This window comes from Sitodiplosis mosellana, unplaced genomic scaffold, assembly GCF_009176505.1.
Source record: "Sitodiplosis mosellana isolate CC-2019 unplaced genomic scaffold, AAFC_SMos_1.0 Smas_scaffold_6197, whole genome shotgun sequence".
NCBI lineage: Eukaryota > Metazoa > Arthropoda > Insecta > Diptera > Cecidomyiidae > Sitodiplosis > Sitodiplosis mosellana.
In genome coordinates, this window is record NW_022601438.1 from 5,100,719 (window position 1) to 5,117,622 (window position 16,904).

General features: G+C 38.8%; 1 protein-coding gene across 8 annotated transcripts in view; it reads left to right on the top strand.

Moving 5' to 3' along the window:
- The window catches only part of LOC129577401 (ecdysone receptor), a 58,461-nt gene that overhangs the window by 25,729 nt on the left and 15,828 nt on the right, over nucleotides 1-16,904 (top strand). Inside the window, exons 1-2 of one of the 8 annotated variants that reach the window (XM_055464363.1) lie at nucleotides 10,566-10,672; nucleotides 10,765-11,233. The exons of 1 other annotated variant lie outside the window; for it this stretch is intronic. The gene's annotated coding sequence lies outside the window, so the exon portion shown is untranslated. Of the gene's footprint in view, nucleotides 1-9,139; nucleotides 11,234-16,904 lie in introns of those variants that run through there. 6 more of the 8 variants (XM_055464362.1, XM_055464356.1, XM_055464359.1 and 3 more) reach the window with 6 other exon arrangements.

The following is a 16,904-nucleotide window of genomic DNA, read 5'->3' on the forward strand; positions in this document are numbered from 1 at the left end:
TCTAGTTAACACACAACCGAAGCAGACCAAGTTGTCCTTCGAGTGCGCGACAAACACATGCTCATGCACAGACACAGGGCAGCAACGGCAGCAGCAGGATACAATCATAGTTGCAAAACTATAGTTATTGACATTACATGCAGCATTACATCGCATTCGTGTATCTAGTGTGTGTGTGCGTGTATGTGTATGTGCTGTATGTGCTTTAGACGTTTGTTGAGTGTATGTTTTTGCTTCTATTTCTTCTATTCGGTTGCTCAGTTAGATGAATTACCACGACGAATAAATAAACGGAATCCTTGAGTGATTTATACCATGCTGTCGCTGCATTTCTGCGATGGGAAATCGTAAATGGAAAACTTGTTTGCCTCGAAACATACAAAAGACGCGCAACTCGGAGTGCAGTCAGTGGGAAATGGAACAATAAAGGAGAAAAACAACAACAAAAACCTAGAGAAAAGAAACAACAAGAAATAAGCGAAGAAAAAAAAGAAATCAACTGCAACGAAAGCGGCAGCGACAACGACAACGACGACGGACAATGTGTTCGATCTCTTGTTTTTTCTCTTGGTGTTTGTTGTTATTACAATTCGCGTCGCGTATGTGTGCTCTTTTGGAAAGAGATCGTTCAAGGATATTTTGCGAAAAAATTTCAAGGTGACCTTCGGCATTTGTTTGTTAAACATTTGGAAGGAAAAAAAGGGAGCGGAAGAGCAACAAAAACACATATACATTATATACATACATTTATCTGTATGCTATGTACAGTATAAGAAAATATAACATGCACTTACTAAATGCATTCGCATCGACGAGCAGAACGATGAGAATTAGCGTGTGCGACTGAGTGTGTGTGTGTGTGCTAGTTTGAACTAATGCGATTTGGAGAAATCTGTTTCCGTGCGACATGGAATAGCAAGCGAATAAAAACATGTCATAATTAAGGGTATAAAAGATCCATCAATCGCAATAGCGCTCAACATTCTACTCATGTTTCTTCGATGAAAAAGCGCTAACGACCACACAATGACTTCTTGCCCGTAGCTAGCACTCACACACAAAGTTCACACCCTTCACTAATTTTGCCGAAGACGCACGTAAAATCTGTTGCGCAAAATAAAGAAGAAGAAGAAATGGCATAAAGAAGCCAAAAGCACATTTTCTAGAAATCTACAATCTACAAACATCCTGAACTAAATTCCGAACAGCTCGTTCGCTTGCACTTCAAAATATACGATCGCAGAAAAAAAAACCGGTTTATTTGCTCTCTTGACTCTTCATTTCAACTGATGTTGCCATAAGCCGAACACACACACGAAACAACAACAAACCCATTACGTGTTTCATAATTCGCATTTCAGAATACAAAGACCCAGGAAAGTGAAACGATGCGATTTTTGACTTAATTTTTTTTTCTCATTAGTTTTGATTTCATTTCGTCTCATGACGTGAAGAAAAAAACTGCCAGCAAACCATGCTCTTTACTCAACATAGTTGCATAGTCGTCAAATGTTTTCGGGACCAAAAGCCGCTAACACACACACATACACTCTCTCTCTCTCTCTAGCACATCGTTTGTGCGTCATGTTTGCTTTGATGTGTGCTGTGGTCGGTATTTTAAGCACCACTCATCTACCCATTTATATATACATATGCTTGCGACCTGCTGGACTGATTCTCTCTCTCTCTCTCTCTCTATCTCTCTTGGCTCTGTTGTTGCCTTCTCTAATTTGTTTGCCATCCATTGTGTTGAAAAAAGGGAGAGAGAGAGAGAACCTGTGCGACAAAGCCCATTAATATTCTGGCACAACAAGGAGATTTCGCAACAAAAACACAAATTTTTTGAGGAGCGCGAATTAATTTGCAAACTGTTTGAAATTCGGATTCTTTTCTGACAGTAGCAACGACAACAACAATGAAAAAAAAACGCAGAAAAAATAATGATGGTCTTTGTGTACGGCGCAAAAGAATATTCTCAACGTGATTTCGGCCACGCTATTTTGAAATTCGCCTGAAATTTGGCGCACTCAACAGAGAGAGAGAGAGAGAGAGAGAGAGAGAGAGAGAGAGAGAGAGACGTTGATTTTTTCTGCGCGCTTGACTCTTGAGCTCATAAATCGTGGACATCTGGAAACGCCTCAGTTCTCCTGACTTTGTATTGCTAATTACTCGTCACATTTGTCATCATTTCGTCCGTATTGTGCGGCTTGTTAGTGCTTTGCTCACACTTGGCTTGTTTGTATGTGCGTGTGTGCTTTTTCTCATTTGTAACACGGTTATTATTGTTATTATGATATTTGTATTTTGCATGAATCCGCGTGCTCTTGTGCGCATCGTTTGCGAATGTGTGTTCCGTGCGCGCGTTATATTTCATTCAAATCACCAGTCGAAGGTCAGTATACTCTTAATTGGAAAAAAACGTAACTCAACGAACTCTCTCATTCTCCCACTCTAAATCCCAGTCACATGTTTAGCCAATATATGTATAAATATGAGGCTCATTTAGGTTTGTGACATTTCGTTATCTGCGAATATTTTTTTTTCTCTTCTGGCTCTCGGTTCGCGTTGTATATTTTTGTTTTCTAAATTGTTTATGTACACGCGTTTTATTTCGTTTTTTTTTTCATACTTAATTCATTGCGAACGATTGCTGTATAGTAGCGCAGTATGTTGATGATGCGAACAGATAACCGTATGCGAAAAGCTACGAAATGATTCACAAGAAAACAGATCACACACTTATACTCACGAGAGTGAAACAGCAATAGGAACAACGACAACGAAAGAAAAGAAGAAAAAAAACGATAAGCGCAAATGACAACGGAAAATTATTGCAAAATAAGTAAGCCAATAAACAGAAACATGCACAAAAGAACCCAATCGCAAACGATAGCAAAAATAAAGCATACATATATACATGCACACACATACACGAGCCGGTACACAAAAGCGGTCGATTTATTTGAAATTCTGGAGTTGTGCAATCTTGCAAAAATAATAAAAAAAAATCTCTCTCGTGGCTGGCCTATTTACGAAAAAATGAAATAAAAAAAAGCACACACACTCAAAGAGTAACATTCAAAAACTGTACGATTTCCTTGAAATGAACTGGCCGATTTTCGACCACATGCACATTTTTGCTGCCATCGCTTACGGTCATTTTATCGTCGGAACAGCATGAGTCGGTGTTTCTTTTCTCTCCTTCTCTTCCACTCTTTCTCTCTGTTCATTGTTGTTGTGTGATGATTCGTGTATCGCGGGGCAGATTACCGATGACAATTAATCTATTATCAATCCAAAATTGTAATGCTGTTCGTATCTGTCTGTGTGTATAGTAGAAATATGCCAGTTGATACCTGCGGTCGATGTGTCCTATTTAGATAATTCACATCGAGAGAAAATATCAACAATCGCCTACGAAAAAAGCCGCACAAAACAACGACGACAACATTAACGGCAGCAGCAGCAGCAGCAGCAACCAGTGTACACTCAACTCCTGTAAGCAATAGCACATGAACGAGACCGATCTCAATAGTAACTATAATAAATTTTTCACACATGAACGATGATGTGATTTGTCATATTTTTTTTCCTCTGCTCATTCTGAAACGTATTATTTTGACCGAAAGGAATAGGCATGACAAGTGAGTGGGATGTGTGTTGCGGCTATGTTGCCGCCAATTTCAAGTTATTTTTTTTCTTTTCAAAAACAGCACTAACATAGATGAGAGAGAGAGAGAGAGAGAAAGAGAGAGAGAGAGAGAGAGAGAGAGAGAGAGAAGGAGCAACGAAAAAAAAGAACGGCAACACAAAAACGTTTTTCAAACGAAAACCCGAATCTGTTTGATTTGAACTCAATTCCCCCGATTGCAAATATAATATTGCTAAAATTATACTGCCATGATTCATGAAATTACACTCACGGAGATAAGTCATTTACTCGTGTGTATCGTGTGGCAGAGTCAATATTAAGAGCAATCAACGACTAGAGAAATAAAGGTCGATAGACGAAATTGTTACGTTGTACGATGATGATGCTGCTACTGCTACTGCTGCTGCCGCCGTTATTTTTCTCGTTCTTTCATTGCTATTGGTGTCGCTGTCGTCGCGGCTGCCGTCACTGCGCTCCCCAAAATACATGTACAAATACAATGGACATATTAATTATAATCATTGTTTGTCGTGCACTCTCGCTATATGCCAGAGATAATTAAATGCCTGCTGTCGATTTGTGCTGATCAATGCATATTCCGAGATGAGAACGCGTGTGCGCGAGCGCACGTCACTGATCCGATCCACAAATGATACGAATATTGGGGAAGATAGATTACTTCAACAGCAACAACTCAGTGAAAGAAACAAATTGCCGTTGCTTGAACTCAATCGCGTGTAATCGAAGTGCTGTTCAATAATATCGACGATCAAAATAATTATGATGCAAGGTCCGATTTATAGGACAAATTAAACAATATTATTAATTGATGTTTCCTTCAACTGTTTGCTGCCGCTATTGCTGCTACTATGGATTGCCGCACACATTTTCTTCGACAATTATGCTCATCATGGTGTTTGTTTGTATGGGAGCGCGATGCTTGTGATCCAATCGGCAATTTCATTTTCTTTAGGCATAGAAATTGAAATTAATGCACGACTCTTGATAGTTATTATTAAATGAAAATCGTAACACGGGCTAACCATCTGTTTGCACATGCCGCGCGTCACTTTTCCTCTGTTTCTTTGTTTTGCGTGCTGCTTTCGTCGTACATAACTCGTACTCGGCATTATTTCGAAAATCATAAATGTCGACACTTTCTTCGAATGAAACAAGAAACAAAAAAGAAATTGCAAACAGTAATAAAGCACAGAGAGATTAATTGGGGGCTGAATATATGAGAGCGGCAAACCCAAAATGATAAAATAGGGAAGGAAAAAAACAAAATATCAAGCGAGAAAGAAAGAAAAACGAAGAGGAAATAAGAGCGACTAAAATATGTGTGCGAGCGAATGACACCTAGCACAAGCCTGCACCGCTAAAGTGGTTTCATTAACCTACTTAAAATTACACAATCGTCAAAGTTTTTTTTTATCTACTCTCTCTCTCTCTCTCTCTCTCTCTCTCTCTCTCTCTCTCTCTCTCTCTCTCTCTCTCTCTCTCTCTATTTCACGTAAAAGTGAGATCGTCTTTTTCAGAATTTAACGGGTACACGTACGGGTGTACCGATCGAACGAGCCGCAAAAACAGAACAAAATATGAAAGAAAGAAATGAAGTGAAACACGAGTGAAGAACTCTTGATTTTCATGGCTCACTTCAGGTTTGCCGATCATATCTTGAGCGTTTGCAACGGCCAACCCATATATCGGCCCACCATCGACAATAAATTGCTTGAAAGGAAATTGAAAAGAATTATTATTGGCGTGAATTTGATCGATTGAAATAGATGCGGAATTGTGCTAAAATGAAAGCTAATTAGAACCGACAGACACTATTCGAGCACATAGACAGAGGCTCCGGCACAGTGAGCGAGAAAGACCAAGAATCGAATTTGCGCTGTATTTTCCGTGTTACTCCAGTCAACGTATATTTATGCATCGGATCAAACATTTTCATACGACGTTCGAAACACACAACGCGTTCAAATGCACAGCAGCAGCAGCAGCAGCAGCAGCAGCAACAGCAGTAGCCGTACAGAGAATTCTAGTGACCTCTAAAACGATATCACGCCCGCATTACTTGTTTCTTGTTGCTTATTTTTGCACTCGTTTTTTTCCCTCTTGTTATTTTAGTGTAATTTGTACATTTTTTTTCTCATTCTGTTCACTTTATTTCATTCGTTCGCCTGTTCGTCTCGCCACATCGTATACGTAAAAGTCTCGCATTCATTGCATGCACATGTCGATGTGTGCGTGTGCCTTACACAAGCACAATATACGTACACATATATCAAGTCAAGTGCACCTCTTTTATTTCAAATGCGGTTTCTTCTTTTTTTCGTTTCATTGTAAACCGTTCGCTCGCAGACGCGCGAGCGCGCTCATCCTCTCGCCTCACAAAAGAAGTTTCGCCGGATTTTCCTGGATATTATTCTCATCATCGTCGTCTGTTTTGTTTTTAATTAGTATGATGGAACTTTTGTCATTTAAATCCATTGGCATAGAGTGTGCTCTTTGTTAGTGTGTTTGTGTGTGTGTCAGTCATCATATATTGATGCAATGAATGCACGCAAAAAGGCTAAGCAAACAATATACATTTCACGATGACAACAACAAAAAAAACACAACAACCGCCGAATGACGAACGCTTACCGACAATTATTGATTATTATGCATTTGGTTTGTAAATGAAATCGGCATACGACACACACACACACACACAAATGACACCGAAGAAGAGACAAGAAACATGACGCGGTTGCGCTCGCGCACAAGCCAACCAACTCACTTTGTTTTGTTATCGAATCGTCCGCCGAAATGCATGCGCCGCAAAAAAGAACGTTGACCATAAGTGAAATTCATAAATTTATTATTAGATAAATTGAATGCGGCGACAAATAAAAATAAACAGCGAACGAGAGACAAGAACGTGAATCCAGAAGGAAGAACGGGAGCCACGGGCAAAACAAATAACTGAGCAGCACTGAAATTGAATAAGACAAAATGCAAACAAATAAATAAATAAATAATATGAGTTGTTTGCATCGTGAATGCGACGCGGCGCGACGATGACGGTGACACGGCGGCACACATATATGAGGCACTCATCTATTTGTATGAACGAAAAGTTGCAGAGAGTTGTTGTGTTTGCTGCTGCTGCTGCTGCTAATGCCGTTGATGTGCATATATGTGTGCAATTTCGGTCGATGAAATTCAATCCGGCCGCGCCAGACGGCTAATACATTTTTCAAAAACCCTATGATATTACCAAAGATATTATTATATGATTCTTTTAGTTTTGTTTTTCTTTCGGTCGTTCGTTCGTTGGTTCGTTCGTTCGTTCCACCTCTATTCGTCAGCCGTGCTGGTTGCTATTGTATCGCATGCACCAAACACTTTTCCACTACTCACGAAATGGTTCGAATTGATAATCCGCAACGCGAGAGCGCAGTGTTGTTCGGTCGGATTGAATTTTCTTTCTCTGTTCTTGTTGTTGTATTTCGTAGTGTTGTTTATTTTTCTTTTTCGCTTTCTCGCTCGCGTTTGTTGCTGTTGGGCCAATATCAATATCGTGTGCCTTAAGAAAAACACAAAAGCATTTTCGTTTGACTTTGAACGATTAACGAGCCGTGTATATGTGAAAAGGCCGAGTGCGCGCGCGCCCCTGCTCATTCGCGTTCGCGATAAAAACGAATCGCGACATTTTACAATCATTCTTCTTTTTTTTTTCATTCGCTTTCTTGTGTTGTGTGTTACTTTCTGCTTTTGTAGTGGTAGTCGTCGTCGTCGTCGTCGTCGTCGTTGTTGTTGTTGTTGTTGCCAGTCTCTTCAAAGCAAAGTCAAGCGAATCAAAGTGAGAAAGAAAATGAGTAAAATTAAATGCGGCACGTTGCAATAAATATTTTTTTCTTTCCTATATGCAAGACGGTCAAACAAGGAGACCAGTAAACATACATAAAAGAGACAGAGTGACTAGGCTCGATAGTGAATGAGAGAAAATGTCAATTTATACGCCGTGCTGTTTGGCTAGAGTCGAAATATTGAATATGTATCGCAGCAAAACGAGATTCATACGGCTGCTAGATCAGCATGGAAAATGGCCCATCGCGACCAATGATATTATACAGACCCACAGAGAGACAGTGAGATAGAAATAAAGAGAAAGAAAACAACAGCCAAAACCAAAGATTCCAAAGTAACTCAAATTAAAGACCATTTTGAAAATTTCCATGTAATGTGTCGATGTCGAATCACGAGTTTACATAAATTGAATACACGGTGAATAATTCTTTTTATTTTGTTTTGTTCGGCTTTGCAAACACCGAAAAGAAAAGAAAAAGAAGAAGAAGAAGAAGGAAAAAACCAACCAACCAACAGCAATTGAATATAACCCATACACACAGTGAATTTTAGAGCCGAAAGAAACAAAATGCAAATCGCACACGAAAGCCCCGTATAATAATAAAATATAGAGGAACAAAAAAAGAAGAAGAAGAAGAAGCAGCAGCAGAGTGAGCGAGCCAACAACGACAAAATAGCTGAATAACAATTTAAAAGACGAAAGGCGAATACAAAAACGACATAAATAAATGAATAAATCTACGCGGTGAACACATCATAATGTGAAGAAGCAACGAAATAGCCCGCGTAGTACCGCCGCGCACGAACGCTAAAAGCACAAACATAAAACGCAATGATGAAAAGAAACAAACTGGATTTATCGACGAGCTGGAATTAATCACAATCTGGGATGGAATGAATTCCAAAATTTCCATAAAATTTGGCTGTTTTGAATTCCATCTGGATCAATGAGACGTCATCGTTGCTGTGCTGTCGCCACTACCGCCACCGCCATCGTCGTCGGCACCATTCTCTTTTTCTTTTGTTTTGTCGAGAGGGAGAGCGACAAAACGATTCCAGTGTCGTTCATTTCACCTCATCTCGCCCATGATCTACTACAGTCCACAAAATCATCTTCAGCCACACACACACACACACACACACACACTCACATCGACACGAAGCTTGTACACATCGCACTTGGTATACAGCATACATCATCACATAAGAGAAATGACTTGAATACCCACATGTTTTTCTATGCTATGTGCAATATATGCTCCTGACTGCTGCTTCTGCTGTTTCAAATGACATACATGCAGGCAAGAGTGGCTCTCAACACTGGCCTACATCAATGTGTGTTCGCTTCTGCGTTGCATTCTTGTTCTATTTCGCTCTCACTTACATTCATTTTCGGTTTCATTTCTGTGTTATTTACTACGATCAATCGGTCATAGTTTGTTTTTTCCTTCCCTTCCTTCTTCGCATTGTATTGGCTAGCATTTTTTTCTTCTTCTTCATCTTTCCTGTTCAGTTCAGTTCAGCTTTGCATTATTATTTAAGTGCGTTTTTTTTCGTTCTGTATTTTGCATTCGATGCGCCCGGTTTGAGGCAGCACATTTAATTTCGTTTTCCGATGGACTTTGTCTTCATCCTGTGTGTAGAAATCGACACATTAAATATGCGACGGCCTGTGTGTAAAATTCATAAATGCGTTTATTTTTTATTTTTCGTCTATATAAATACGTACGTACGTATATATTATATTGTACAAATGGGCATTAAACCGATTTATACGAGAACACGAATCGGTTCAAGCGTACTGCATGCAAATGCCCCCGAGGCTGAAAATGAATACCGAATCTGAATGCATAAAGAATGTTTCGAATGGGCAATTGAGCCATTCAATCAGACTGAAAATAAACAATTTCATTACCATAGCGGCTAATTAGCAGATTTACGACTCAACAACATGTAAATGTCTTGGAATCGAAAGTTTCACCATTTAGTGAAATCAGTTAGAGACGACGACGACGACCATACGTACGAACGATCGAATGCTATATGTGTACGGTGTTCACTCTTTCTTTCTTTTCTTTTTTCTCTCGCTCTCGCTTGTTCATTTTTTTCATCCGATTCACCATGCACAACCTCTATTGAAGATGCATTGCACACACAGCTACACACATTCGTCGAACGCAGAAAGTGGATGTGAACGAAAGGGAGATAGAGAGCCAAAACAAAATACACTTTCAAAGCGCTTTCATTGGAAGACAAAGTTATTAGCGATGACACAAACCGCACTCTGCTTGCTGGCGAATGCATTCCATTGGTGTATGAAAGTCATAGAAAAATCGAACGAAAACCGGTAATGTGAAAAGTTTACATGAAAATCGGGCAAAACTGATGCGGATGCCATATTGATTGGCCGCAAATTTCGGTTGCAAAATGCATTTTATTTGATGAGTTTATCGGCCGATGGATGACGCCATCTGTTGCGATCATCGCATCACAATCTTTTCCAAGCTTTGTGTGTACACATTCATGAAGGCATTTTTGATTCTTTTTTTTCCCTTCATCATTCTATTCCACGCACAAACACATAATCAGTGTGGTATGTCATCGCCGCACACAATATCGACTTGTGCGTGTCTGTGTGTAGCAGTAAGCGAAACTTATATTTTTTTCTATTCGCAATCGCATGTACAGCACAATACTAACCAAATGCGCAGCACCGTATTTCGCGTCTCGTTCGCACGGTTCTGACTGCTTTTGATTGTGTCTCTGTTCACTCACTCGTTTCGTTTCGCTTGTTGGCGTGCTGGTGCTGCTTCTGTACATACATACAAAATTCATCATGCCAAAGCCCGTCGTTGTCTCATACTCTCCCACTCTATCACACACATTTGCGACTCTAGCTTCGTGTTAGCTTCGTTTCAGATGTCGAACAATGTATGCATGTGTCCGTGTGTGTATTATGACTCTCTCACTCTGTCTCCGTGTATGCATGTGTGTTGTACGTATGCGTTTGTGTGTGTGTGGTTGTGAATGTGTCCGCACAGCGCTTACTGCTACATTCGGTCGTCGAGTGTCAGTCAGTCATTGTTTTCAATCGAAATTCTGTAGACAAAATAACACAACGAGAGTGTTCTCTTTTCACGACCGTACACGCCGTATGAAGTATACACTTCTTTTTTTTATTTCATTTTTTTCTCACTCTTCGTTTTATATTTCTTATTGTTTTTTTTTTCGCTGTGTGTTTTTAAAAAAAGATTTAGCCCGAAGAAACCGATTGTGTGTGTTTAATGAAAAAAAAAATCAACAAATTCAGTGGTGTCGATGATAAAAATGACGGGAACGCACAATATATCCATTTGTCATACATAGCCGCAGTGCAATCGAACTAATAAAAGAAAAAAATTCGTTCATTCGAGAAAAAAAAACAACATATACCGAGTGAGAGAGCAAAACAAAAAACACAAATTATTTTGTAAAAGTTTTAGTGCATGGTGGAAAGAAACAACTAACCAACCAACCAACCAAAAACAAAAAGTGAAAGAGTAAAACGAAAGGAAGAAGAATTTCGAACAAGTTGAATTTTTCAGAGCTCTGAATGTTTTGTGTGTGCGTTCATATATAAATACATATATGTATATTTCAATTTTTTTCTCTCATCGTTCGTTGATTTCAATCGGTCAATCAGGCTCTCAGCGTATAAAATATATCAAATAGTAAATAAAGGTTAGTGTGCCTAAACACGACAAGAAACAACACAAATACATCAAGACAGAAAGAGAGAGAGAGAGAGAATATATGTGTGTGAGAGAGAATATATGTGTGTGAGAGAGAAAAAACGACAACATTTCAGGAACAACAACAAATCCACTGATTTCGAGTCTTTCTACATTAACTGAAGAAGAGTAGTTACACAGAGTAGCTTAAAAAGATTCTTTTGCCTAAAATAAATGCGCGTTGGTTTGTGATTTTTATTTTTTGTTGTTGATTGTTTCGAGTTTCATCACGAGTAGTCTTGACATGTTCGACATGTGTGTGTTGTCTTTTTTTCTGAATATCCCATTCATTTGGTCTCTCTCTCTCTCTCTCTCTGTCTGTCTCTGTATCTGGTTAGAAGAAACAATCAAAATCGAAAGAAGAAAAAATATTTTCATTTGTTGTGTATGTGTGTGTTGTTCCTCTTGTGAGTTTTACAACCAACAACAGCAACAGAAAATCGCAGAGCTTTGAGAATTTGAAATTTTTTTCGAGAGAGTGAACTCGGGAGCGTTATTGATGTCGTTGTGTGTTTGATTTATTTGCCGACAAAAACGAATAAAAAATTTCATACGCTAAATTGATCGGGCGGCAGTCACCGCTGCCTCTGTGGTCGTCATCGTCGACGTCGGTCTATCGGGATGTATGTGTATGTGCATATATGGGCCTCTCTACGTCTCTGCAATGCAATTGTTTAATTGAATATTTATCGACCGAAAAGTGAATAGCATCATGAATATGATATCTATGCATATCTTGGATTAAGTGCCATTGTTATGTGCTGTTAATTTTTGCATTGATTGCGCTCAAGTTTTGTTTGTTACGTATAATGTTGTAGTTTTTCTTTACTTCGTTTCATTGGCATTTGCAAATGGTATTGAAATGCCATTCAAATGAAGTAAAATAAAAGAAAAAAACAAATCATATGGAAACACGGAAGGAAAGAAAAATGTGTGTGTGCAATAGCTATTGATATGGTGAAAAATCACGATGATAATGTAAACGAATTGTTTTTCAATAACAGCAGAGAGGAAAAAAAAATTTCAGAAAAAATTCAGCTCAAGTGGTGGCTCAACGAGAGACTGTGTAATATCACATTTTCTGCTGTTGTTAAATGAATACAATTTTGATATGATTTCGCCCTCGGGCTCCGCTGTCGTCGCGCAATACTAGCAAACAGAGCATCAACAGCAACAGCAGCAGCAGCACCCGTTTTTGTGTGTCGGATATAAATACATATACATACCAATACCATTTCGCTAATTACAAAACGGTTTGAATTACACAATTAAATTTAGCATAAGCGTGAAAGGACCTATCGATATTGCTCACTTACATTTATTATTTGCTTTATTTTGGTTGTTGAGCCGTTGCTTTTGGAAACGGAAATCTAGGTCCTTTCAGCCAATATATACCACTTACACAGAAATATTTCACGGTTGTGATTCATTCAATCGAAATTAGGCTTTCCATCCATCAATCGAAGCCAAGTGCGGCAATTTTCTCTCTCTCTCTCTGTCTCTCATTCATGATACTCAATTGTTAAAATATCATCAGCATCATCGTAGCAGTCGTCGCCTTCGTCGTCGCTTTCGTCGTCGTCGTCATACCAGCAACAAAGATTACACAAAATCATAATAGAGCCATCGAAGGTTTTCAATTCGAAACAGCCATACAGCATACACTCATACGCTGAGTAACAACACAAAAACAGAGAATAGAAGAAACAAAAGTGATTTTTTCCCTATTCGCTTCATCTTCGGCTGTGCTTTCATATGTATGTAACACTATAGTGAATATTCCATCGATGCTCGACCGAATGAAAGAAGAGAAGAAAAAAACAGATCAAGTAGAAAGAAAAAGAAGGAAGAAATTCGTGCGATTGAAAAAGAAAAATAAATCCGAAAAATATGCATAGAAATATGTGCAGTAGCTAGGATATTTAAAGTTGTCAATATTTTTTCGGGCATTTTTTTTTGTGACCAGCAAAAGAGCTCACTGTGTTTGGTTCGGTTCAATGGACGGGGCATGCATTGACCTAAGGATTCCCCAAACGCGTTTCGTATTATTTTGTAAACACGCTTCATAAATATTGAACGCTCTTCTTACTCTCACCGCTCAATTTTTCCATATGTATATGATGATATACATATATTTACTTTAGCCGTCCCCAATGCGATATCAGCCGAGCGCTCATTGTTTACGATGAACCGAATGAACCATTATGATGGTTCAATCCATTTCGTGTGTGACAAAACAACCGAAAATTCGTTGAACTATTTCGAAATCCTATTAATGACGCAGAGCAGCAACAGCAACAGCAACAGCAACAGCAAACAACAGCGGCTCGACACACTCACAATTCAAGTGCACGACTCGAAAGATTTGTGTGCGTGTGACGCGCTACGAATCGAGAGTCAGGTACATGAGCATAACCGAAACGGCAATAGAAATAGTAATTTTTTTAGAGAAAGTTTTTTTTTCCTTCGTGTGTGTTTCATTCTCTTGGTGTTTTTTTTTTCTCTTCTTCTTTTTCTTGGTTTCGGTTGAATTGTTTTTGTTGTTTTTCTTTTATTCGAATGAAGTGTTGTTTGAGAGGCATTTTGTCCTTGTGCTTTGTGCCCACGACCAATTCTTGAATATCATATGCAATTTTACGATAGCAGCAGATCGAGGACGATTTTGCGTGTGATGCACAAATTTTCATTAAACCGAAACTCTGTTGATTAACCGAGTTAATGGCTCCATTAAGCGAAAAAAAGCAGCAGCAGCAACAACAACAAAAGCGATAAAAAAAATGCACAAATTCCGAATTAATAAATGGGAGAGAGTGAGAGGGAAGAAGAGAGAAAAAGTGTCCATCGCAAATTGTAATGAAACTGGGGGTATTTTGCATATACCTAGAGAGATGACAAGAGTAAGAGTGAAAAGGAGATATATAAAAAGAGATGAGGCCACAAAACGAGTGCGCTGTGGTACTTGAAGCAAAAGTACAAATTCATCGAGTTGAAATATTTCCATGAATGCGCTGCTGCTGTTGCTGCTGCTGCTGTGTTTCATTCGCATCATCATCAGCAGTAGTAGCAGCATCAGCAGCAGCAGCAGCAGTGCGTGGAGTTGAGAGAGTGAGAGAGAATATGTAAGCGTGATACTTTACACAGCCTTGAACATTTTATACATTTTTGTATAGCGCGTTGATGCCGTCGTTGCTTCCATCGTCGGTCGTCGTTATTACAGCCGCCGCTGTGGTCGCCGTTTTAATTCTGATGTTGTGCTTTAAATAAACGTGTTTCAATGAGTTGTGTTCAGTGTTTGCATTCGCATATGTGTAGACACAAAAATGAAGAGAGAAGAGAAGAAAAAAAATAAGTGCTCTATACACTTTAAATTACGATAGAGAAGAATAAGTAGTATGCTGTGTGTTATAGAAACGGCGAAGCGAACGAATGTATGTATGAACAACAAAAACAGCAACAACAACTGAAAACAGAAATAAAACACGCACGAAAAATAAAAGTAAAAAAAGTCATGGAAACACACACGATACGTACAATAAAATGAAAATGTGAAAAGGAGAAATACAATTCTGCGGTTATTATTAAGCGAGCGAGTGAGCGAGTGAGTGTGTGTGTGCGTGTGTGTGTGTGTGTGAATGTGTCGGTTGATTTGTAATGTGAATTTCATGAACGATCCATGAAAACGGGTAAAAATGCATAAACACACATGGACATCAAATAGATCGACAGCGATTGACTCTCTGCGCTGTGCCTCTATTTTTGTTCTTCTATCGCACACTCTTACTCTCCCTGGCTCCGGTAGGCTGGCAAGTTGGACTGGCTGCTTCACTCACTCGCTCATCCGACCGACATTTTCGCTCTTGGTCACTCACTGACAACAATCACCACGGCAAAACCATGATAAAGCCCATAAAATGTTTCTACTTTGTGTGTATCTCCCTCGGCATCATTTTATTGGGTGTTTGTTGTAAGTTTTGTGCCTATGTCTGCGTTTCTTATTTCTTCTCGTTACTTTTTTTCTCTCATTTTCAATTTTTTCTTCTTTTAATTCATCGGTTATTGTGTTGCTGCGTTTCTGCTGGTTTTTTTGTTGCATATTTTCGCTTGCTATCTTGATTCTATCTAATGTACAACCGTACCAATCAATTGAAAATATCTCCTAGTTACAGAGTAATGACTATAATAACTCATATTAACCGAATACCGTACATGCACCACATATATACATGTGTACATAAAGACAAGTAACGCAGCCAAAACAGCAGCAGCAGCAACAACAAAGAAGAAATTGTAATTATTATGTGGCAAATATATAGTGCAGCAAGTGAGAGCGATTATTATCACACGCCGCATATTTTCTCCATAAACGTGAAGTTCATACAACTGCACTACATTTCTATATTTTTCTGTTGTTGTTGTTGTTTTTCTACTCTTGTTATTTTTATTATTATAGTTTTATCTCCCTCTCTCTCTCTCTCTCTCTCTCTCTCTCTCTCTCTCTCTTCTCATATATATCTGGCCAAACAAAACGAATCGATTGGTAGAGAGTAGTAGCAAGAAAAAGTGGCAAACTTTTCTTTTCTCGTTTGCGGCTCTTCTTCTCATTTACCCATATTGAAGACGAAAGAAGCAGAAAAAAACATTGTTGCTGGTTATTCGTGCGCTTTGTTTATAAATGAATAATTATTGCAATTATAACAATAGATCGTACACCGAAATTCATGTTGTTCACTCTCTTCTTTCCGTGGAAACAAAACACTCGATTTTTGCGGTTGCTGTGCTTTTTTTTCGGCATGAGTAAATGTTTTCGCTACGAAATATCACGATCAAACTCTCTCATTTGCATTCTCAGTCTTTCATCGCGCACCACCTAAAAACCAAAGCCTAAGCCGATGATAAAACATCAGTTCAAGCGCAAAAAGAAGAAACAAGCATACACTCAACCGATCTAACAAGTTAATTTCTCTATTTTGATTATTACTTATTTTTTTCATCTCGCTTCTCTTCAGAAATTATTACTTTTCCGCAAACTTGTTTGTTAGGAAAAGTATTGGTTTTACTAGCCAAAATTTCATGACATCTCCTCTTTCGGACCAGTATAACGTCACGCCAAACTTGAAAAAGCACATATCTGTACACTAGGCAATGTAGATGGGATCAAATCCTATCGATCAATACCTATCTACCCCCAAAAACATGTTGTTTACTATGAAATATGTGCAAAATAGCGATGTGCGTATGGCGTCGTTCGCGTTCGCGTCCGAGCTTTTTGTTCGCCGATTATCTCAAAAAGTTGACAAGATAATTGAAATCTGTAAAAGCCAAAAGTGTTGGCATGTCGAGACAAAGCTTCGGATTGATTTTGAGCCCATTCTGATTTACCAATTTTGTACCATAAGCCTCCGACTGAGGACCTGAAAAACCTTGAAAAATGACACTTTTGTACGGGAAGTACCCGAAAAAGGCATTTTTCGGGGTTTCGATCAAGGCAAACTGCCATTTTTTTTGCAAAAAAAATGGGAGCCTTCAAACAACCGAACACCTACTTGCCCATAAATTTGGTCCAAAATCAACATTTCTTGAAATTTTTGAAATTTTGTTCGAAAATGACACTTTTGTATGGA